Source organism: Natrix helvetica (assembly GCF_964273705.1).
Source record: "Natrix helvetica genome assembly, chromosome: 1".
In the NCBI taxonomy this organism is placed as follows: domain Eukaryota; kingdom Metazoa; phylum Chordata; class Lepidosauria; order Squamata; family Natricidae; genus Natrix; species Natrix helvetica.
The window spans coordinates 268114409-268140548 of NC_138548.1; the positions used below are offsets into that span (position 1 = coordinate 268114409).

Consider the following 26140-nt stretch of genomic DNA (forward strand, 5'->3'; position numbering starts at 1 on the left):
CAGCTGAATTAATTCTAATTCTATTGTGTAAATTGCAAAATTTTACATTTTAATTTTAATTTAAAAAATAACAGAAAAAGCCCTATGTAATGATAAAAGATGCATGTACACACACACACACACACACACACACACACACACACACACACACACACAAATCCTAATCCGACTAATTGTATGTGCTGTACTTTATCAAAGAATTAGCTCCAAATTCTGATTTTTTTTCCTTATTCAAATGTAATATAGATATACTTGAAATAAATTAATAACGTAGATTGAAAAGCTACTTGTTTGATACTATAGCTGTTCTCATTGCCTCACAGGAATATGATAGATGTGCCAGAGTTTTTTCATATATTCAAGAATTGTAGGAAAATTTATATTCCGTACTAGATAATTGCAAACTGTGATGAAAATCACTAGTTTAAAATGAGGTTCCAAACTCCGTAAAATGCCTTATCATGAATATAAAAACAGAAAGGGGAAAAATCAGTAATAAGAGCACTGAATATGGTTTCCCCTTGTTGTTTTAATGATTTCCTGTGAAATCTGTTGAATCATGTGTGTTTTTATGATCATGATAATATAATAGACTAGGCTGCAGCCCTGAATGCACTCATCTGGGAATGAGCCTCACTGAATTTAATAAGGCTTATTTCTGACAAGATGCAGATTTTTTTTTAATCTAACGGATCATTGCCTGAGGTTTTTAAAAATATTAAGCAAAAGTACTTTATCCAAATATGCTTCCCAATATTTACATAAATGTATATATTGCTAAGTACATTTGAATATTTATGTAGCGAAGACATGTGGAATGTTTCAACCTTAAATTGATCCATCTCAAAATGGCCCAATTTGAACATTCCAGCTTCAAAACAAAACCCAGCCTTTTGAGTGGCATTGCTTTGCATGTTGTCATTTCTAAAACTGTCACTGGAGGTTTAAAACTCTGCCATGCAAATAATTGCTTTCTTATAAAGACATTGAACACGAGCGCAAATGATCTTGGTGAGAACAAAACATCAAGAGGCGTCTAGTAGCATCGTTTCTGACTAACATATTTCATTGCTAAGAGCCACAGCTCATGAAAGTGTGTCTTTTAATATAAGGCTTTGCCCGACTTCCCTAATTTTTGGCTACCCTAGATTAACATGGCTCTCTTTCTGCAATGTCTTCAGTAAGAACAAGGGAGATTTTGCTATGGCCTTTCAACATAACTAATATTCGCTTATATACTGAGATAATTTTAGCAGGCAAAACAGCAAGAAAGTTTTTATTTACTTCCCTGGTGCACTACCAATTTGCGTACCTCTGCTGGATCAGTTTAATGAGTTTGGTTCTTATTCTCTTTCCTTGCCAGAGCCATTGTCAAACAACTGGGTGATTTTTTATTTCTCTTAAATATTATATATACTCTTGAGAGGTGTTAATATTGATAAAATGGCACAATAATACATAGAGTCTTCACTGAGAAACTGTGTTTACTTTTCTGGAAAGTGCAGGCAGAAGATAGTTAGCTTTTGATGTGGCAGATTCTTAGATCTCCCATTATGGTGTTTTGTTTCTATCAAAATTCTATTCTCCAGAAGAAGGAAGTATAATAAAGAGGTCCCAAGGGATTTGTCAGGTATTGAAGATGATATATGTCACTTGTAAAGATATGAAGTTTCTAATCAGATGCCTGGAATTTAGGAACATGAAACAGCTCCAATGTTTTTAGGATTTGGATCAGAACATATTTTATATTTTAGGCAAGAACAATTGGAACCACAATTTGAGTCAGAACATATTTTATATTGTAGGCCAGAACATTAGTCCATATAAGTTAGTACTGACTAGCAATCATTTCCAAGGAGATAATGGCACTGAACCTGGGACCTTCTGAATGGAATTCAATTATTGATTTGTGATCTTATTTGTGATCTTTGCTGATCTAAATTAATTTGTGTTGGTTGATTCATTTGAATAATACTTTTTTGGTATGTATAGTTTTATAAGAGGAACTATCCTGTGTTTTATGTACCAAAATGTTTTCAGTGCAGGTCTAAGTGTTTTGTATTGAAATGTACAAAAATATAAATGATGCAACTGGTTAGAATCATGAGAAATGGGGTGATGGCATTAAATAGATTTTTGTCCATTAAAAGAAATATTTCTTTAACAACAGTGAAAATGTAAATCAGAAATAACCTGCAGAATAACTTAGAAGTAATCTAGGTTTAAATGGTGGGTTATTGATTCTTTAAATAAAATTCTTCCACAAAATATTGTTTGTTCAAGCAATATTGTTTAGCATCTTTTAATTTTCAAATTGTTTTATATTCTGCTTTTATGATATTTTAAACCACCCAGAGGTGCTTGAAGGTGGGATGGGCAGGATATATATTTAATAAATAAAAACATAAATCAGTAAAAATAAATCCTATTCCACTGCTTTTTTTAAAATCCTTTAAGGAAAGTTAATTTTCAGTAATCTTTTATCAATTAAGCAGGGTATTACATTTACTGAAATTGCTAGCATTTTCATACCATGCTTAGCATAATTCCTGAAATGAGCAGAAAGATAATAGTCTAATGATGCATGACAAAACGCTGTTTTTGATCAATCTAGATAGATTTCATCTTGTCCTTTGTCCCAATGGGCAGTTGATTAGAAAGTGCTGTGAGCTTTTTATAGGGGGGAAATATAAAGTCCAATTAGTTGCAGGGAAAAATGGATGTGTTTCTATCAACACATGGACATTCACTACTTGTCAATCAGCTTTATGCTTACATTTTACATGCTTTATTTTCCCTGGTGCACTACCAATTACTATCAGACTCTCCTTCCTATATTAGCTACAGAGGATATTGTTGCAATTTATCTGTAAAATATCAAGCTGTTCTTCAGATGCAAACCCATTATTCTTAACATTTTTAAATATTTTTAATTAATTTAAAAATCACATGTTTCTATTCACTGGCTCAGGGTTTATGCACATCTTTCTATATAGCACAAAGAATGTGCTTATGTCTGAAATATTGTGTTTCTGAAATATTGTGTTCTTATATGAGGTTATGAATAGGCTAGCTGCTGGTTTTAGACATTAGCTTTTAACAAGCTCAAAGCTACATTGCAGTTCAACTGCCTTTTGAGACAAAATATGTAAGTGCAGATAAAATATAAGAGGTTTAATTTTGCAATTATCTTCTGCTTGGTTACTCTTCTCGTAACTTTATGAACCGAGGCAATCTCATGCACCCTTTTCCATTCTCGTATTTAATTAGCTGTATTCATTGTAACACAATAGTTGCATGGGTATTATATACAGGCATTGCAATTTTCAGTAATCACACCATGAACAGCATTTCCCAACTTGGTGTCCTCCAAAAATGCTGGAAGTCAGCATCCATAATCTCAGCGAACTAGCATACTTTTCTAATACACCATTGATCCATAGTTTTCACTAATTTCATTTTCTAAGAAAGCCTATAGTAAGTGAAGTTGAAAGGAAGATGAGGCCTGGAACATTATTTGACTGCATTGTTTTTGTTTTCTAATGAAGAGAAACACAAAAAGTTGGTCAGATGGGGAATGTGATGTGCATGAAAGGTGTTCCTAAAAAGGTAAAGGTTCCCCTCACACATATGTGCTAGTTGTTCCCAACTCTAGGGAGCAGTGCTCATCTCTGTTTCAAAGCCGAAGAGCCAGCACTGCCGAAGACATCTCCATGGTCATATAGCCGGCATGACTAAACACCAAAGGTGCACAGAATGCTGTTAAAGGTGGTTCCTATTTTTCTCCTTGAATTTTTGCATGCTTTCGAACTGATAGGTTGGCAGAAGCTGGGACAAGTAACAGGAGCTCACTCTGTTTTTTTGTTTTGTTTTTTTTATTAAAAGAGTTTTGTACAAACAAATTTTCCCCGTTTTCACCCCCCCCCTCCACACAATATAAATCTCATACAAATGCTATACCCCCCCAACCCCCCCGCAAAAATTCACATTCAAATATTATACCAAACACTTTACCCCCTCCCTTCCCCCCATCTTAAAATAGATTACTCATAACCCCTCTCCTCCCAACAAACACTATATAAATTTCTCTTAAATTAATAATAACACATTGATCATTTTCTAAGCTAATTTAACATCTATAACTCTTAATATAAATTTCTCCTAGCCTAACAATGTTTCATTAATCCCATCTTCTAATTTATTCATATATATATATATTGCCCCACCCTCCACCCTAACCCTCCCCCACCTCCCACACAAACCCACCCCCCTGACTTCCGCTGTATACCACTCTAACAATTCCAAACATCCCATATACTATTTACTCTGATCATCTATCGGTCTAAACATTCTTACCTAAAGACTAGATAATAACTCCTAGTCTGATATTTATTCTGTATATAATCAATGGATTGATTATATACAGGAGCTCACTCTGTTATGCGGCACTAGGGATTTGAACCACCAAACTACCGACCTTTTGGATTGACAAGCTCAGCGTCTTAACCACTAGCCAATGTGTCCAAAAAGTGTTCATAGACACCAGGTTACCTTTCCCAGAATAGAGTCCTAAAAGTTCAGTACTAGTTCTAACTTTTACCAAAGGTTCTACTGTAGCACACAATTAGTCATCATTTAAAGAAGAGGACTGGAAGTTATTTCTCCCAGATCTACATAGGAACTTGACAAGGCATGAAAACTTTCCTAATCCAAATGAAACCTATAACTTCAATAAGACAGATTCCCCAAGAGTTTCATAAATCACCTGCTTTTCTGCTTGTCTACCACCTGACAATTGTAACATTTATCAGTTTGGCTCTATCTGTTGAAAAATTATTCAGTCCTTGTGCTGATAGAAATTTTATCACCTTATGTTAGTATCCATGAGTTGTTATTCCTTATTTATAGATAGGAGAGAGAGAAAGAGAGAGACATCATGATAGTGTTAGGTAGAAATCTGCATTATACATTATATTTTTATAGATTTCTTATATTCCCAGTAGTTATTTAATGTAGTTTCAGTAAGCTAATTAGCTGATGTGACTTAATCTGGTTTTCCATGCAATAAAAAGTCCTGCTTTTTGGAAATAGGAGTAGCTTTATTTTCATATTCTTTCTTCTGTCTGCACAACACTAGAATTCTATAACTCTCTTAAGATTGAATTCCCATTATAATAAATAGTTGGGCTAGACTGCCTGTTGGATAACTTGGGCCTCTTGAAAATATGACAAGAGTCTTTGCCAGCACTCCCCCTAGGTTCTGCCTCATTACATTTTCCTCTTGCTGAAGAAAATGTAAATCAGCACTCTTATTAGGAGAAAGTTCATCTGGGGGTGGTATAACCTTTGAGAGAAACATTTTAGTGATCCTCTTGAGGCCCATATCCTAGCTGGATGTTGGTTTGGCTAAAAAGGCTGTATTCCTCACAGATGAGACAAGATACAGCTAATCAGCCATATTCATTCTCTCTCTCTCTCTCTCTCTCTCTCTCTCTCTCTCTCTCTCTCTCTCTCTCTCTCTCTCTCTCTCTCTCTTTAAGCTTATTTTCTTTGGTTTTTTTCCCAGTTTTTTTTACTGAAGTTGACTTAAAGACTGTGCTGCCAGCAACAGAAATCTCCTTCCATTAGTTTCACTTTCATAGCTCATTGGAAGAGAGAGAAACAGAGACAGAGAGACAGACACAGAGAGAGAGCTGTTGCCTGAAACTCCACCAAACAAAATGAAATTCTTCCTAAACAATCTGGATTCTGCGTGATATCTATGCAATTTCTCCTCCTGCTGTAGGTGATTTCATTTTAGTTTTTTTTTTGTAAATCACATAGAGAACCTCTTGCCTCCATAAAATGGGACACAGTATCCTAAATGATCTCTCTCCTCCCTCCACTGCATTCTGACCTGCCCAACTTCATTTATTTCATAGAGCCCCATTAAGTTTACTAGAAATAAGTGACTAGAGAACTCCGACTCTACTATACAATATTATGTTTCCAAACTCTATAAACTAACCACATAGAGGTGGATAAGCTGGGGTCTCATGCTGTTTTAGCCTTTCAAGGCTGGCTTTATTTCACATTTCAATAGGTATGGGTTTTAAATGGGCTATTGATTTCTGCCACTTATGTATGTGAAGGCCATATTCTTGATCTCTTAATCCCTAAGGGATTAGTACATTCTTACCATTATACTGAAGGTACTAATGATTTAAATTACTTACTGCATTACTACACAATGCAACTATTAAACTTTTCTGCCTGCATTTTACTTTAAAATTCTTCATGCAGTATGTGCAGACCCAAGTACTCTTTTTAAGTTGGTGATTATTATTTACATTTATAACCCCTCTAACTGAAGATTCACTGGAGAAGAGCCTAATACTGGGAACTATTGAGGGCAAAAGAAGAAGGGGACGATAGAGAATGAGGTGGCTGGATGGAGTCACTGAAGCAGTCAGCGTGAGCTTAAATGGACTCCAGAGGATGGTAGAGGATAGGAAGGCTTGGAGGAAAGTTGTCCATGGGGTCGAAATGGGTCAGACATGACTTCTCTACTAATAACAACTGAAGATCTGTTCTAATGCCAAGGTTTGTTGTTGTTTTGCCTCCATAAGATGCAATTCTAGTGTCACATAACAACGATCCCTGCTTTGAAATGAGCTGGCAAATCTAAAATAGTATATATCAACCTATAATGCCAACAAAACAAGACTGATTTAGATTCCTTTCACAAATGGAAGTATGATTTAGATAGATGTTATGTTCAGGTAGACAGGCAGAAGAGAACAATTCAGGGGGACTAAAGCTTGATATAAGGAGACCTGGCTAAGAAGAACATCCAATACCATTTTGAAAGGATCGTCAATCTTATTATTGAGGGAATGATTAATACTGCTTATCTACTTCTGTGGTGTCCATTTCCACTGTTATTGGATTCTGCACATCATAATGTTTTTGAAAGATACACTACTGGAAATAGGGAAATCAACAGCTGCTTATTCTGAATCTGAAGTTCTATTTCAGATTTTGTTTTTTGTCTTTTCTGAGTAACATGAATTGAGCAGGAACCTTCCGCAGGAAAAGTCAATGCTTTAGAAAAGTGATGGCAAACCTATGGCATGCGTGCTACAGGTGGCACACGGAGCCATTTGTCAGGGCATGCGAGGCGCTGCCCTGTCAGGTGGCCAGCGCTCATGCGTGCACTGGCCAGTTGAGTTCACCCTTTTTAAAGTCATTTTTTGCCATCCCCAGGCTCCAGAGGCTTTATAGGAGCCTGGGGAGGGCAGAAACAGGCTCCCCTGCCCCCCCAGATGCCCTCTGGAGGCGTCAGTGAAGCCTCCGGACAGTCCCTGAAGCCTTCGGAGCCTGGGGAGGGCAGAAACAGGCTCCCCTGCCCCCCCAGATGCCCTCTGGAGGCGTCAGTGAAGCCTCCGGACAGTCCCTGAAGCCTTCGGAATGCTTAAAACGACCCTCCGAGCAAACCGGAAGTGCCTTCTGGTTTGTTCGGGTGGTCATTTTGAGCGCTCCGAAGGCATCAGGGAAGCCTCCGGACAGTCCCTGAAGCTTTCAGAGCGCTCAAAATGACCCTCCGAGCAAACTGGAAGTCACTTCCGGTTTGCTCGGAGGATCGTTTTGAGCGCTCCGAAGACTTCAGGGACTGTCCGGAGGCTTCGCTGACGCCTCTGGAGGGCGTCCGGGGGGGCAGGGGAGACAGTTTTCACCCTCCCCAGGCTCTCTGGAGCCTGGGGAGGATGAAAAAACAATGTAAAAATGGGAGGGGGAGCACCTATAGTGCGCGCATGCACATTGGGGGTCACGCATTGCATTATGGGTGCGGCACGCCCGCACACACACACCCTGCACTCCCCCCACTTATGGCCCGTGAGCCAAAAAAGGTTCGCCATCGCTGCCTTAGAATCTTCTAAGGTTCAAAGCTGAAGCTACAGCAGAAACCTAGAAACAGCTTATGTCAAAGATCTTCTAGTAAAGCTTTCTTTTCTCTAGGAAGTCTGTTTCCCTTCCTTGTTTAGTACTCAGTACTTGCCTGAAGTATTTTAATCATCAGCTTTTCTTTTCATATAAATAAGCACAGGTTTGTCAGATGGTTTTTGTGTGTGTTGAGCTGTAATTTGGATGTGTAGAAAATTGATAATATACAGGTAGACCCTGACTTACAACAGTTAACTTAATGATTGTTCAAAGTTACAATGGCACTGAAAAAAGGACTTATGACCATTTTTCACAATTATGATCTTTGAAGCATCCCTGTGATCATGTGATCAAAATTCAGATGTTTGGCAACTGCTTCATATGTATAACCACTGCTGTGTCCCAAGGTCATGTGATCACCTTTTGCAACCTTTTGGCAAACAAAGTCAACGGGGAAGCCAGATTCACTTAACAACTGGGTTACTAACTTATCAACTGCAGTTATTGACTTAACAACTGTGGGAAGGAAGATCGTAAAATGGGCTAAAGCTCACCAACAAATGTCTCACATAACAACATAAAATTTGTGCTTAATTATGGTTATAAGTCGAGGGATACCTGTACCTAGTTTTCCTCATTGTTTCGGGTTTTGTTTTGTTTTTAGAAAATGAAGGCTTGTATGACCTTAGATACCATGAGAATAGATAAGCACAATAGATAGATAAGCATGTACGCCTCAGGCATTTAGCTGAAGAATGCTTTCATATTCGTTCCAAGAATCTCAGGATTCTCTTCACATCCAACATAAGCTGAACAATCCTCCCAAATGCATAAGATGTTGGACTTGGATCTGAGAGATTCATCCTCAGTTGTGAAAATGTGCAGGATTTGATCCAATTATTATCTCTTATCCCAGGCTACCCTGAAGGATTAATACTATTGGGAAAATTGGGAGAGGAAGGAATTCAAGATGAATGGCAGGATATATATCTAATAAGATTAAAATATATCCAGTCCCTCTGCTAAATTAATACTATTTATAAAAAACTATACAAAGTACATACCTTTCAGATAGATATGCAGGTTGAATCTTAATTCCTCTCTGGGTGTTCTGACATACTCTTTTGGGAGGAAAAATGTAAAGCACAGGAAAACAGGAGTCCAAGCAGTTCAAATCAATATACTGCATTTTTCTGAGTAAAAGACGCACCTTCTCCCCCTTAAAAAAGAGTGAAAATTATCTTATACACCGAATGTAGTCCCACCCACCCACCCACCTGCCACACCCTTTGGCCTCTGCCTTCCAGCAACTTACCTCCTTGCAGCAAACGAAGAAAATGGGTCTTGCAGAGGCCGCAATAGGCTATGGCAATCCCTGGAGCCTGAAACAACTGATCATCGGGAGGCACCTTAAACTGAAATTGAAAGTGAAACTTGCTGTTTGCTGCAATGAGGCAAATTGCTGGGAGGCAGAGGCAGATTTTTTCCCCTTGTTTTCCTCCCCAAAATCTAGGTGCATCTTATACTTTGAAGCGTTTTATACTCTGAAAAATATGGTAAGTTTATTGTATGCTAATGCTCTCTACAAGATTCTGAACCACTAACAGTCAAAGCAAATTGACGGTAGATGAGGGTCACAGAATTCAAAGTGGGCTGGATCTGTATCTCTTGTTGGCACAAAGGGACTCGAGACTCATGACGTGCTTGACCCCTCCATCAGGATATGCTAATCTAAATACCTAAAATTAATTGAAATGGGCTGTATATGTGAAATGGGCTGTATATGTGCAGATTCCCAGATTAATGAGAAATCAAAAGAAATTGATACCTTGAGTATCAACATTAAGCTAATGTGAGATGGGTAACAGGACACCCTAATCACTATTTCAGAGTGATGAAGGAAAATTACATGCCTGAATGAAATAATTCTAGTTAACCAAAGGAAGTTGACTCTGATATTATAAATGTCCCTTCATGCCGCCAAAGGAATAAATGTGCAAAAGCTGTGCAATGTAATTAATTTGTGGATGTGACATACTTGCTTAAATGTGAACGGGTTTGTGTATGTGGGTGTCAGTATATGTATCTACTTCCAAGAAGCTGCCTGACCAGAAAAGGCCAGTTTTTAAAAGAATATTCATTTAACTAATAAATGCGGGTTAAAATGAGGTGTCTGCCAAATAGGATGTCCTCTTCATAAAAGAAACTGATTTCCCAACTGCTTCTTCTGAGCATAGACATAGAATTGCGGCAAAAATACTAAAACTGAGGAAGAAAAAGAGAGGATAACTGATTAACAGATTAACAGAGTTGGAAGGGAATTTATAGGTCATGCAGTCCAGGGGGTTGCTCAAGCAGGAGACCCTACACCATTTTATATATATATATATATATATATAATTATTATTTTTACATTTAAAACAATGCAGTAACACAGAGTCGAAGTCACCATACAGTCACATTATACACAATTAGTCTCAACCATTAACTATTAGCCTACTTAGTGCATTATCTATCCTTCTGTCCAATCACAATATATACAGTTTGTTCCAGTCTTGTCACCTTGTCTTATACCAATCATAAAATCTGTTCCAGACTTCAAAATATTCTGATTCCCTTTTATTTTTAAGTTCAAGAGTGAGCCTATCTGCTTCCGCACAGGCCAACACTTTTCTGATTATATCTAGCTCTGATGGTGTATTTTCTTTTTTCCAATACTGTGCAAAAGTTATGCTTGCCACAGTTAGTACATGTATAATTATCTAGAGTACATTTTTCTCACACCCTTCCAGTATTATGCCTAGGAGAAAAATTTCTGGTTTAAACAAAATTTGGTCTCCCACCATTTGTTCCAACCATGATTGAATCATTTTCCAATATCTTTTGGCCTCATGGCATGTCCACCTCATATAATAAAAAGTGTTGGTGTTTTTTTACACTTCCAACAATTTGGGGCCAGATTTTTAGACATTTTGGAGAGCCGTGCTGGGGGGAGATGCCATCTGTAGAACATCTTATAAAGATTTTCTTTATACGCCATACCAATTTTAGTTTCCAATTAAGTATCCAAAGTTTTTCCCACTTAGCCAATTCCACATTATAACCAAAACTTTTCACCCAGGCGACCATAGTTTCTTTGACATGTTCTTCCTCAAGTTTATATTCCCAAAAAAATCTATATAGCACTTTGATCAACTTGTTTTCTGTCTCTATCAAAAGTTTATATAACACTGTGTAATCTTTAGCAATACCTTCCTTCTTCCTGTCCTGTGCAAATCTTGATTGTATCTGTAAATAAGACCATTTACAGATATTCTAGTTGTACCCCTTCTGATGCCAATTCTAGTCTAGTTTTTTTAAAAAGCAATTTTTATTTGTTTTTGAACAAAGACAAACAAACATAAAAATAAAATAAAAAAACATCTTCCATTACAAATTGTAGAAAGTGTGTCAGTTGGTTACAGTATTTCCATGCATCTCTTCCATGCATTTCTGTCGCTGGAAAAAAAAGGGCTATTCCTGGATCTTTCAGGGGCTTTGCGGTGTCCCTGAGATCAGCAGGAGATGCCCTTCTCAATCATCATCTCTGCGGGACGGTTTAGGTCTGAATGGACCGTCCAGTGGCAGAAATTTGCCTGCAATCTCAGAGCACCAAGATCACGACGTCAATGATCCTACCCAATTCTAATCTAGTTTTAATCTCCCCCTGTCTGTTCAATAACTCTTTATATGTAACAATATTTTCTATATTAATTAAATTTGGGTGTATATATGCTCCCATCGTAGATAGCCAAATGGGTATAGTGGTCATGTTTAATTTTGTTTCCTATTAATGACAGGGACTGTCTGATATAGTGTCTAATGAAATATTTATGTGTAGATCCTTTTTCATACCACAGGAAGGCATGCCATCCTGCTTGGAGGTCATGACCTTCCAATTTGAGTAATCTTTTATTTCTCAACATTATCCATTCTTTTACCCATGTTAGGATGGCCACAATATAATAAAGTTCCCAATCTGGTACGCCAAATCCTCCTTTTTCCTTAGTATCTTGCATGGCTTTGAGTTTTATTCTTGGTTTTCTTCTCTGCCAAATAAAATTCGAAATCAATTTATTCAAATCCTTAAAAAACTCTTTTTCTAATTTAATTAGAATATTCTGAAATAGGAAAAGAAATTTTTTGGTAGTATATTCATTTTTATGACTGCGATCCTACCCATCAGGGACAATTGTAGGTTTTTCCACCTTTCTAGGCCTTTCTTAGTTTTGTTGATCAGATTAGTATAGTTGTCTTCTTTGATGGATGCACACCTCGCAGATAAGTGTATACCTAGATATTTCACTTTTTTAACAATTTGGATACCCAATTTCTTCATTACTCTACTTTCAATTTGGATGTCATATTTTTAACCAGCATTTTAGTCTTTGTCATATTTATTTTAAAACCCACTACTTTCCCATATTCTATCAATTCCTCGATAAGTTTCATACCAGATTTTATAGGATCCTCTAACACAAATGTTAAGTAAGTAAGCTCCCTATTAGGAGAGCGAGTGTGCAGAGAAGCATAATGAGAGTGGTATGGAAGAACATGCACAAATCAGCATACAAGGACACCGAATAGTATAAAATATAGTAGTTTACTATGTGGAAATATAGAGGTATTGAGAGTCCAATTTACAGTCCAAGTCATACATGGTTCAGTCAGTTATCAATATTCTCAGTTTAACACACAAAGTTGCTAACAGTAGCAAGACTCAGTAACTCAGATACAGTATCCAATCAGCGTCTAACAAACAAAGAGCTAATAGTCATTCTGGCTCCCTTTTATGGCTGCTTGAGGTAACAGCAACCAATTACATCTCATTAGCATTTAAAGTAACAGACACATTTGTTACAATCATGGCTTATATACATTGCCAAGCCAAGACTAGGGTTACATCCCTAACAACAAAACTAGATTGCCCGCAAAAGCCTGTAACTTAAATTGTTCCTTTTTAATTTCTAATCCCTTTATCTGTTCCTCTTTACATACATTCCTGGCTAAAACTTCTAAGGTTAATATAAACCACAGCGGGGATAGGGGGCAACCTTGTCTTATACCTTTCTGGATTGCTATACTTTGAGTTAATTCACCATTAACTTTGGCTTTTTATTTGTATATATTGTTCTAATTGTGTTTATAAATTTATCCCCAAATTCCATGTGTTCCAATTGTTGATGCAATAATTCCCAGTTCACATTGTCAAATGCCTTTTGGGCATCGAGGAAAAATAGTGCAACCTGTTTTTCATTATGTACTTCATAATATTCAAGAATGTCCAGCATAATTCTCATATTGTTTTTAATTTGTCTTCTGGGAGGAATCCATTTTGATCTGTCTGGATAAACGATATGAGGAATTTTTTTCAACCATTCTGCTATTATCAGAGCAAAAATCTTGTAATCTGCATTTAGCAGGGAGATTGGTCTGTAATTTTGTATGAATATCTGATCTGAGTCCCCCTTAGGTATTAATACAATGTTAGCCTCCATCCATGATAGTGGTGTCTTCGGCTCTTTCAACACACTGTTGTAAACTTCCAACAGCATTGGAACAAGCATATCCTGGAATTCTTTATATATTTCCGCTGGCAGTCCATCCGGCCCTGAAGCTTTATTAGTCTTTTGTTTTTGTATGGCCTCAATTATATCTGATGTTTTAATTTCTTCATTGAGCATATTTTTTTATTTCCTCTGGACTCTTTGCAGAACTGACTTTTCCAGAAATTGTAGTATTCCTTCCTTTGTATAGTCTTGGTTTTCTCTATATAAATGTTCATAAAACTCTTGGGTAATCATTTTCTTTTCCTCTAGTTGATAGCACAACTGCTAACCCCCACAACTTCCAAAGGCAAGCTGTTCCATTGTTTGATTGTTCTCACTTTCAGAAAGTTCCTCCTGATTTCTAGGTTGAATCTGTCCTTGGTCAATTTCCATCCCTTATTCCTTGCCTGGCCTTCAGGTGCTTTGGAAAATAGCTTAACCCCCTCCTCTCTGTGGCAGCCCCTCAAATATTGGAACACTGCTATCATGTCCTTCTCTTCACTAGACTAGCTGTGCCCAGTTCCTGTAAACATTCTTCATATGTTTCAGTCTCCAGTCCCCTAATCATCCTGGTTGCTCTTCTCTGCACTTTTTCTAGAGTCTCAACATCTTTTTATAGTGTGGTGACCAAAACTGGATGCAATACTCTAGGTGTAGTCTTACTAGGGCTTTATAGAGTGGTACTTAGTACTTCACTTAATCTTGATTGTATCCCTCTGTTAATGCAGTTTAGGATTGCATTGGCTTTTTTGGCTACTGCTGCACACTGCTGGCTTATATTTAGCTGGTTGTCCACCAAGACTCCAAGATCCCTCTCACAGTCACTGCTATTAAGCTTGGTTTCACCCAGTTTATATGTGTACTTTTGTTTTTTTGTTTTTTTACCTAAGTGTAGGACTTTACTTTTCTCTACAATAAATTTCATTTTGTTAGATCGGGCCCAGTGTTCAAGTCTGTCAAGATCCATCTGGATCTTGAGCCTATCTTCTAGGGTATTAGCTATTCCTGCCAGCATAGTATCATAGACGTTCCCCTTCTATTTCCTCATCTAAGTCATTTATGAGGGAATAGAAGGGGAATTTACCACATGAAGGAGTAGTTTGACTGGGAAGGAAGGAAAGTGAAATGAAATGCAGAACTGGAAGAAATGAGAAGAGGGGCATATAGGACTGGAGAAAGAAAGAAAGAAGGATCCAGAATTTGGATTTTACAAAAAGAGTTGCAATTCCTCAGATTTCAAAGATAACTTCAGAAATGCTGTACGCTGGCATTTGTGTCTCCAACCAGCTGATTTGTTTTTCAGAAAATCCTGAAGGTAAGATGTCTCACATGCAATTCTCCTTCCACAAGTCATTCACAAGGAGATCCACATAGGAACCAACCTGGCAGCCTCCAGGTGCTGAATGAGCAGTTTTGTCTGCCCGACCATTTTATCACCGCAGTCAGTGACCGTATTAATTGGGACTTTCTATCTACTCTACTGTATGCCTGCATCATAAGAACATAAGAAATTAAATGAGGCTGAAGAACCATTCTCTTGCTGAGGGATGTAAGAAAGCACGAAAGTATATTTTACTTTCCTCAGTTAAGACCGAACTGTAGTCACAGAACCGAAAAGCTGGCCCCTTCCTTCTTTGAACAATTAGCGTGATCACCCACAGGCAAAGGCATTTCACAAAACTATGGCCACAGCATGCCAATTAGGGCTCCCTGCATGTTGCTACATTCCGGACCTCTTGAACAATGGGAAATGACTCCCAAGTTTCTATCAAGAATGCATTGGTATTTTGTAAGTGCTGCAGGATCATATGATTTGAAAAAAATCCATAGAATTGAGAGGATAGAAGAAGAGTCTAGTTCCCCTCCTAAAGGCATTTTCATGTCTCTAGACACAACATACCTAACTTGACTCTTCAAAAGAGAAATGTTGCCTTACAGCAGGGGTAGTCAACCTTTTTATACCTACTGCCCACTTTTGTATCTCTGTTAGCAGTAAAATTTTCTAACCGCCCACCGGTTCCACAGTAATGGTGATTTATAAAGTAGGGAAGTAACTTTACTTTATAAAATTTATAAAGCAGAGTTACAGCAAACCCCTACTGCCCACCATGAAAGCTGGAACGCCCACTAGTGGGTGGTAGGGACCAGGTTGACTACCACTGCCTTACAGCATCTGACTTTGGTCCATTCCCCAGGGCAGAGTGTAGTATTTCAGTACCCAGATCATACTTTGCCCAAACATCATGCAGTTCATAATAACATCTTCTGGCAATCTCTAGCTCTAATGCTGAACTCGTGAACTTTGAATAAGAACTGTCTAACATGATTGCTCTAAAATCATCTTCCACCCTTTTAAGAGCTTTGCTGCAGTTACATCGCAGCAAAACAGATAGAGTCCTTGAAATGTGGCCACAAAATTACCATTTTTATTGCTGCTAGGAGAAATTATTAAATAAGCGATATTCCTATTTACTGTATTTATTTTTATTACGTTTAAAATATAAATTAACGTTTATCAAAGTTTTGCCTTACTGGATTCTTTGCTCTCACTTTGCTTATTTTCTAGAGTATAGCCTGCAGCATATTACTCAAAAACTCAGATCTAGTCATTTGCATTAAAAAAAAGCCAAAGCAAAATCCTGCACCCCCAGTTTAGGGGAAACTAATCAAAATCCTGCCAACCTTACTATTTAACCATATAATCTGCAAAATTGTATTCACAGGCAGGCAGGATGCTATTGGTGAAACCTATTATAGTAATTGTATATACAGAAATGCCTAGGAGTGAGTCACACATTTATGTCCCTCAAATTCAGTATGAATTTGAATGTATGAATTTCACTCTCTCAGTCTACCTTATCACACAAGGTGGTTGTTCTGGGGAAAATAGCAACAGCTATTACTGACTTTGGAAGGATTGAAGTCTGAGTCAACCTTGAGCCGGTCAGGATCAAAATCCTGGCAGTCAGCAGAATTAGGCTGCAATATTGCATTCTAACTACTGTGCCACCATCATGGCTCATAGGAGAAGGAAGGAGTATTGGGATATTCACCACCTTGAATTGGACATGAAAAAGGCAGGCTAAAAATGTAAAAACAAAAAGTAGATTAGCATTTATGAATGAGACTCACAGGCAGAATTGTATATCATGATTGATTGTTTATAAATCTGAATGATACTTCATAATAGTAATTTGAAGGTAAGAAGGCATATACATAAACTCCAATTCCCAGCATCCTATATATTGATGTGTTTCACATTTATACACAAAGATCTACATTGGAGTCTATCTTCATAAAATGCTTGGTGGTCAATGCATGAATATTCAAGGCGTGCAGAGGCAGGTTCATTTATGCACTGTGTTCCTCAAGCTATTTAGATTTATTTGTATGCAGATATATAAGCTAAGATAGAAATTTGTGTATAGATGTATAAACTGCCAAAACTAATTAGTTTATGATGGAGAAACATTTCCCCCAAATCTAAATGTTTACCCTGTATTTGCTTGAGCCCTGGTTATCACTTTTTAATTTTGAACCCAGTTCAAAGGAAATGAATGAAATGGTTGTTCTTACTAATGATGTTTAATTTAAAACAGTGTTTTTCAAACTTGGCAACTTTAAAATGCATGGATGCTGGATGGGGAATTCCAGGAGTTGAAGTTCGCTTAACATTGCAAGTTTGGAAAATACTGATTTAAAGGATTTGAAGCCGAGGCCCTGAGAATACATAATTGATAAGGAAAGAACAGGACAGGGCTGGATGGTTACAATGCTTTTCCTCCCTTCAGGTACTTCTAGTAAAGTTTGCTAGGTTTCCAGAACTGCTTGCCAAATGAACAGCAGTTCTTGCTCTGTGTATAACAATTGTACAATTAGATGACAATGCTGAACAGTTGTTTTGCCTATGCAGCTGCTGCTTAATTGCTGTAAATCTTTGAATTCTGTATATCCTTGGAGGACCTTTTCTGGTATTTGAGATTGGGAATCAGATGCTTTTGAAGATTTTAGCTAGATTTTGATAATTTCATCAAAGAGTTTTCTTGCTCATTTTTATGCAGAAACCAAGGAAGTAATTTTAGATCTTAATTTTTGACCAGGGGTGAAATCCAGCAGGTTCTGACAGGTTCTGGAAAAACGGCAGTAGAAATTTTGAGTAGTTCGGAGAACTGACAAATGCCACCTCTGGCTGGCCTCAGAATGGGGTGAAAATGGAGATTTTGCAGTATCGTTCTCCTGGAGTGGGGTGGGAATTGAGATTTTTCCAGTATCCTCCACCTGCCGCGCCCACAGAACTGGTAGTAAAAAAAAATTGAAGTTCACCACTGACATTGACTTATATATTTCACAGTGCTTTACAGCCTTCTCTAAGTGATTTAGAGATTCAGCCTATTGCCCCCAACAATCTGGTTCCTCATTTTACCTACCTCGGAAAGATAGAAGGCTGTGTCAATCTTGAGCCTGGTGAGATTCGATCTGTCAAACTGCTGGTAGCTGGTGATCAGCAGAAGTAGCATGCAGTACTGCATTCTAACCATTGCACCACCACGGCTCTTTTATGTTTGAGTTGAATTCACGATTTAGTGGTCTTGTGTTTTTTTGGACGTATAGTTCATGTTAGATGAAGTTACAAGAAGTACTGTGAAGATGCTACTCACTCAAAACTCCCATCAATAAAATATTCCATCACTTTCCCTCCAGCAACAGAAAAACCATCCTCTATCCCATAGCCTTCATTGGAATGTATGATAGGTTATATTTATATAGGATATTCACAGGCTTCAGGGAAAGGATGGGTTTTTTTTTCAGTTTGGCATTTGAGATTCCCTTGCTACAAAGGTTCTTAAAACAATTTTCTCTCAGGGTTCCCCCCACTTTTCAAAATTACGGAGACTCCCCGAAGAGCTTTTGTTTGCATAATTACATCTTTCAATATTTACCATAGTAAAAATTAAAATTGATGCATTTGCTGCAACTACCACTTCTCTCAATTGTTTACTGGAATGCTAATATTATATTATTATTTAGTTCAGCCTAGTAAATAAGGTTGATTTGTGGACCTCTCAGAGGGCCTTTAGGAGGGTTCCTAAAACCACCCTCTAAAAAACACAGGCCCTACTAAGCGTTGGGCTTGCAGTGGTTAGAATGCAGCATTGCAGGCTATTTCTGCTGATTGCCAGGAGTTCAGTCTTGACCAACTCAAGGTGGACTCAGCCTTCCATCCTTCCAAGGTCGGTAAAATGAGGATCCAGATTGTTGGGGACTATATGCTGACTCTGTAAACCACTTTAGAGAGGGCTGTAAAACAGTATGATGTGGTATATAAGTCTAAATGCTATTGCTATTAGAAAGAAATGCAGTCATCATTGGAACTGCTAAGAGAGCACTGTTCTATCTTATGATGAGCAGTTAGACCCCAGATGGGCTATGTCAGCCCTAGTAGTCCAGGGCTATGATTCTGTAGGAATATGTTGGGAAAGTATTTGGAATAGGTGAAGTACTTTGAATTCACTAACAGAAAACTATTTTTGATTGAAAGTATATTTTTAATGTTAAGTTACAGCTATCTTATTATAAGTGGCTTTTGTATTGGTTTGTTTTTTGTTTGTTTTTCTTAAGGAACAAACATTCATTCAAATCTGATATCTGAAAAGTGATATTGGTGAAAGATGTAGCCTATTTTAATATTTTCTCAGCTTGTATTTTCTTTCCTGGTATTATTTGTCCTTTGGAAGTTGCTACTTTTCCTGTAGTTGTATGCAAGAGTTTACTATTATCATTGGAATGGAGCCAAATATTTTTTTTAAAAAATCTTTCCCAAATTCTGGACCATTAGCACCATAGCTATATTTATCATTTGAAATAAATAAATACAATATTGAATTTTCTCAGTGTCTTCTCAATCTGGGTTTTTGAGAGTGTGTATGGGTTAGGTCATGTGTGTATAGAGAATTACATCAATTCTTTTTAAGTAGAGAAAAACTAGTTGATAATAGGACTGTTAGAAATTAACAGTTATAAACCCCTTAATTTTTACCACTTTATTCCCTAAAACTTATATTGCTTCATTACAGATTTTTCTAAGCATGTAACATAATTGTTATTCCAGTGTGTGAGATAGAGTGACATTTATTGCACAATAACTAACAGTAGAGCTGACAGTATCTTTTATTTTTTTAAAATAAAACTTCATTTCAGAGAAGAAGACACGACTTCAAGCATCAGCAAGCTTTACTAACTGATTTAATGACTCTTCAAGGCTTCAACTTTCCAGGATCTGCCAAAAATAAACAACAATTACTGTCATTTCTGTAAGGTATGGTTTGTACACAGAATGAGGGGACAAATTTCGAATTTCATGAATTGGGATGAAAAATGCCCCAAAGCACAGCTGTTTTAGATCACATAGCTACAATTCATTGAATAAATCATACTGCTAGACTTTATAATGCACTTTGATTGTGTTGCGCTTGATTTTGCCAAAAATCACAGACTTAGATGTTAAAAGTTCGGGAGTTTTAGAAGCTGCAAGCAGGAATTTGGGGAACATCAAAACTTTTATCAGCAAGCATTTTATAGGCACTCTGGCAGCAGCATTAAAGCAAATATATTGTTTACAAGCAGTAAGGACTTTTTTTCTTGGCAAAGAGCATGTTGCAAGAATTAACCCCCCACCCACCCCCAAAAAAGGAGACTGATTTGAGTCCATAGGCAAACCTGCCTTAGCTTCAGACCCATTCCAGGCTCCAAGAAAAGAATACTTCAGCCTTCAATTGGATGGATGGATGGATGGATGGATGGATGGATTGATTGATGGATGGATGGATAATCTGGGCTCAAAATAGCTTACAAGTGATTGAACAATATGCTGGTTCATGCCCCTTATTTATTAATCATGGAAAATAACATGCTTTTCTCTTCAGAATGTCATAGGTTTAAGATCTGGCATCTCCATCTGAGGCTAGAAGTCTCACTTAAAATTCTGAAAAGCTAGCCACTGTTGACAATTGGAAGGTCTTATAAGTGCAGATTTTTAAAAAAAAAACACCAAAGGTTTACTTGTAGTTTAATTATAGCACTGTAACCTATTCCCAATTTTTGCAATTCAAAAAACAACAACTAATGCCATCATCCAGGTTTATTAGTTGTACTGATAGAAGACAATATTTGTAGCTCAGGGTTAACTTTGGGGTCCTTGGTGCTTCCTGAACTTGGTTGTTGTCTGAAGACATTTAATTACCAAACTAGGTAATATCATCAATGCATAATCAGCTGTGCTCGGTGGTACAGCAAAAAGCTCTTCCATAAGCAGTTTAATCAACAGTTAGCTATTAAGATTAAAATTCTGAAAAATTCTGGCTTACATTCTGTATAAATGAGACCAGTTTAAAAAGTGCAGAATTTTTAAAACAAATTATATATTTGGTCTGTTTTGAACGTTATTATTACTATTGAGGAATAGATGCATTATAGGTAAGGATATACTTCCTTGTCTGCCTGCTTCTTCAACTATACCAGTGGTGGGTTGCAGGCGATACGCCCCGGTATGCACGTACCGGTGCCTGCCGGAAGCAGCAGCCACCATACCAGAAAGGTGCTCATTCCTTACCTTTATTTGAAGCAAATGGGCCATCTGTGCACGCACGCACCATATACAGCGCCTGTGTGACGCTCCGCCGAGCAGCTGGTGCATCGCGGGTGGTGGGTACGCATGCGTGCACAGTACGTGTGCCCGTGGGGCATGCCCAGCTCCCGTTGCTGCGTACCGGTTGCAACGGGAGCCAAAACCCACCACTGAACAATACATTTGTTTCAATTGTGAACACTAAATGATGCATATCTCAATGGAAACAAATTGTCAGTAGCATTTTGAGAAAACTCCATTCTTGCATGGGAACTTTTCAGGATCTGTATCCAGAGCTAAAGTAACCTTCCTGATTCTGATATCTACAGGAGATATTGGGATTGCCCAATAGTAGAATTTCCAACCAAATGGTGGTTAGTTAGTTATGGATCTAGCGAAGATCAATTGGTAAATGTTTGCTAAGTGATTGGACGGGGGGAAATTATAAGATTGCACAAAGAATTCCAACTCCCAAATGGGTAAATTTTTGCTTCTGTTTTATCTACCATGCCCTATCTGCAGTGAAATCACTTATTCAGTCAGCTAGGAGTAAGTGCAATCTCTATACACCATGACATGTGAACTATTGATCTCAATTGTATGTCACATTGTGCATACGAAATCTTATAAGAAAACTTGGGGAAAGGATTGGAAATGAGAAATAAAAGCCCACATGACCCGAGATGATTAGAAATAAATGCTTCAAATAAATCAAGGCATTCTTCACATAGCAATTTATGCTATTTCCCTGCAATTTATATTAGGCAAAATGCTGCATTTTTTCCTCAAGCTTTTACCTTTTAATCCCATGGGATATTAAATATTCGATGCAGCTCTCCTTGACTGATACATTTAATCAAAATTTATACAAAACAAAATGAAAAGCAAGAACAAAATAAAATCTAAATGCAAGGGAAGCTAACAGACTCTTCTCAGATACAGTGAAAAGCTTAGCTATGTCAAGCATACACTATACAAATATGAGACAGAACAGCTTAAATTCTAGCCTGGTTATTTTTTTGCTGCTGCAAGTTAATTGTAAAATCCTAGACTAAATCTTTTCTTTTAATTCCCATAATTCAGTGCAACTATATTTCTTAAGATATGTGGAAATATATAAAAATGTTTTGAAACATGGAGCACTACAGTGGTGGGATTCAAATTTTTTTACTACCAGTTCTCTAGGTGTGGCTTGGTGGGTGTGGCAGGGGAAGGATACTGTAAAATCTCCATTCCCTCCCCACTCCAGGGAAAGGTTACTGCAGAATTTCTTCCTGATCAGCTGGGGTCGGGAGGTAGAGAATAGATGGGGGTGGGGCCAGTCAGAGGTGGTATTTACTGGTTCTCCAAACTATAAAAATATTCAGCTACCGGTTCTCCAGAATACCACCTCTGATGCACTATATATATACTGTACTTGCTCTCCTACAAACAAACATGAATTTTAGATTTACTGCAGTGGGATAAATAATATCTTGTTAACAATTAAGGTTTGTATGGAAAAAATAGTCCCTGGACTTCTTGCTCCTTCATATCTGTGCAATATGGGTGAAATATCTTAGAAATCCTTGTTTTAGAAAGGTTGGCTAAGTTGGATGAGTTTGCAAGTTACAATACCTTTTCTTTCAACAAGATATTACTCTTGGGGATCTATGCCAATGACTTCAGCCATTTCATCTTTATTATTTAGAAAGTCTCTATTTACACTCCATGACTAAATTGGATCAGTTTCTATGGCAAACCATTTGTGTAATATAAATATAAAGAAGATGCATGTCAGAGATAAACACTTGAAAGCTAATCAACATGGGGATTCTTGTTCTGGGTTTTACATAGTAGAGCAATTCAAGATCAAAATCAACATAAGAGAGTAGAATCAACAAAAGCATAAAGATGGATCCAAAGCCATAATGTGTGTGGCTGCAAGGAAAGCAAAATAAAGGCACAACTTAAATTAAATATTTAAGTTGTATATTAAATTAAATAAATCTGGGGTCACAAAAGCAAGCTATTAATGATTATGGAAGGGATTGAGTAATATAAGTAGTAGTCAGTGTTAAAGGATGACTACGCTACACAGAACATGCAGAAAAGGCTGCTGCAGAACTTGTTTGATGAGATCAGGATAAACTTTTTAGCCCAATTATTGTTCAGGAATAAATTGTGCTTCTAAATTTAATAATGGTTGGCTTTCTTGGAAACAACAATATATTTTGAGAACTAGCCAACTCCTGCTGTTCCTTAAGTTTCTCCAGGCAGTCATATGCATCTTGATCTTTGTTGTTTGTTCTAAGATGTCCTTGTGGATTTCATGGCAATCAGCTATATTTCATTGTATGGTTTATTTGTATGTGAAAATACCATGATCACAGCCAGTCATATGCAAAAACAGTAGCCAAAATTCAATGGCTTATGTAGTGTTCTTAAAAAAAAACAATCAGAAAAAAAAATCTGAGAATTGATAGATCCTCTAAAGTTGCTTTTGATTTGGCCATGGAAAAAGAATATTGGTGCAGCTGAATCAATTTTTAGGTCAAGCTATTGCAGTATGATTGAATGACAAGCCACCGTTACCCCAACTTTGTCTAAGGTTGTGAAGTGTAATTGTTGTATTACATGCTCCAATAAATAACAAGCAACTTCTCAGATTTCCCAAATAAATCCCGTAGTGCGGTGGCCCCCAACTTTTCAGCCGCCAGAGACCAGTTCCGTGGAGAGAGGTTTTTCCATCAACTGGTGGTGTAGTTTCACATGCTGCCTGCATCCCACATGTGCGTGGATGGGGCTTCACTCGTTTGGGCTGCCTGGTTTCTGACACACTGAGGACCTGGGGTTGAGGGCCCTTGATGTAGTGCAGTCAGAAACTCTGATAAGAGATTATCATGAACTAGTCAACACTTTGTTCATTATCCATCTCATCTATGTAGGAAAGTCAGGAAGTTTATATGAGAATGAATACAAAAAGTATTTTCTCCTGCCATAGTTCTGCTTTTTGTAACGTGATCACTTTGCACATGAATTTAAAATATGTGGCTCAATACAAATTCAGTACAAACTATTTCTTTCTTGCTTAATTTCTCACCAATAGCTAAAAATCTGCAATCACAGTCATGTGGATTCTGTATGTATTTTTCTACACATTATAAGTTTTTGATGCAAATTCTGCATTCCTAAATATATGCACCTTTGTAACTCTAATACGTATTTTCTCCTAACTGTCTTCCCTTACATGTGTGTCATTTAATCATAGGCCAGGTTCAATTTCTTAAAATATAAGGTAAATTTCATGTGACTGTCAGGAAGATATACAGATTTTATGCATGCATTGCCTAGCTGACAATGTTGGGGAGCAGCAAATAGTTCCCTGTTGTTTTTCAAATTTTTGAGACAAAATAAGCCAATAGATTGATTTTTCATCCTTGATATGAATATGCTTCTATCAGATAGTTTGCAATAGAGCCAATAGCCTTTCAATGGATCATGTTAAAAATGAAAATGAGACTTTTATTTCCCCAAATGCTGCACTAAGATTCACTATTTTTTTTCAACAATATTATTGGGGAAGGTGCATTGGCTTGATCCAGCATCTATTTTGGCCTATAATCTCTCATTCTGTAGGAAAAAAAGTGCTTGAAAATAAATGTACACATCAAAATATAACTTTGGAAATATTTAGCCCTATTTTATCAATTTATTTACAGTCAGATTAACAGCATTTTAAGGAATGACTACCTAGGGCAGTGAGGTGAACCTTTTTGGCACCGTATGCCGAAAAGGAGCACTTTATGTGCATGTATGTACTCTTCTGGGCCGTGACCAGGAAGAGGAGCTGCCCAGGGTAAATGTGCATGCTGGAAAATGTACTTCCGGTTTTTGGCGTGCGCATGTGTGCCGGCCAACAAGTCTTTCAGTTACTGCTGTGCATGCACATGTGTCAATCATCTGGCCAGCTCTTCAGGTTTCCGGCAATGCCACACACACAAAGGCCAGCTGATTGTCACGGGTGCATGCATGCCGGAAATCCAGAAGAGGAAAAGGGGACACCATGTTCTCAGGTGACATGGCTCTACTTGCCACTTCAGGCACGTGTGCCATAGGTTCACCATCACAGACCTAGGTGGTAGCAAGGAGGCACAAATAAAAAAATGAATCATGAAATCATAACTCCCATTTCATTATTTTGATGAAATAATGTCTTGCTGTGATTGTACTTGATTTTAGATATATTCTCTGTGTCAATGATTTTTGAATTAAACTCATTCAAGGGAACTGTTTCTAATCCAGAAGCTCAATGTTATTAGTTCTTGAAGCTCTAACCATTTTGGAAGAAATGTTTGACATAATCTAGTCACAAATGGAAGTGATTAAGAGAAGAGGCTGTTTATCTCTGAGCTGTGTTGACTTTACAATTCTTATTACACTTGAATACTATTTTTCAACTTACATTTGTCTTAAAATAAGCACCAAGTTATGCTAAAACAATTATGCTCTAAAACAATTGCACAGAAACATAGAATTATACAGTTTGGAAAGGTCATTCAAGGTACTGCTTTCAACTATATTTCAAGAACATTGTATTCCTGCTCACTGTAGGAATACAAATTAAGGCATCTATGACAGGTGGTATATAGCTTTAGTTTGAGCGTATCCAATGAAAAAAGCCCATCAGGTCTCTGGGTAATTGGTTCCACTGTTGAGCTCTTCAAAATATTACAAAGTTTTTCTTAACATTCAAGGGGGATTGGGAGATCCCGCAATTCAAAGCCATTATTACACACCTTGCATTCTCGACCTTCTGTGCGACATCGACTCAGGTATTAAGAATGCTATTATATTCCCCATCTCGGTGTTTTGTTCTCAAAGCTAAATCATCTCATAGTCTCTATTCACCTGCTTTGCCATTCTCTGCATCTGTTCACATTTAAGAAGGATTCAGACAAACTAGTCTACCCAGAAGAGAATACAATTTTTCAAACAGGTCTGCCCAGTGCATAATGTGGCAGAG

At 37.4% G+C, this 26140-nt stretch overlaps 1 protein-coding gene across 5 annotated transcripts in view; it reads left to right on the forward strand.

Annotated features, from left to right (window-relative positions):
• KCNIP1 (potassium voltage-gated channel interacting protein 1) overlaps positions 1-26140 on the forward strand; it is a 365400-nt gene that overhangs the window by 277436 nt on the left and 61824 nt on the right. Inside the window, exon 2 of one of the 5 annotated variants that reach the window (XM_081950447.1) lies at positions 19710-19827. The exons of the other annotated variants lie outside the window; for them this stretch is intronic. The gene's annotated coding sequence lies outside the window, so the exon portion shown is untranslated. The remainder of the gene's footprint in view (positions 1-19709; positions 19828-26140) is intronic. 5 annotated transcript variants of the gene reach the window in all.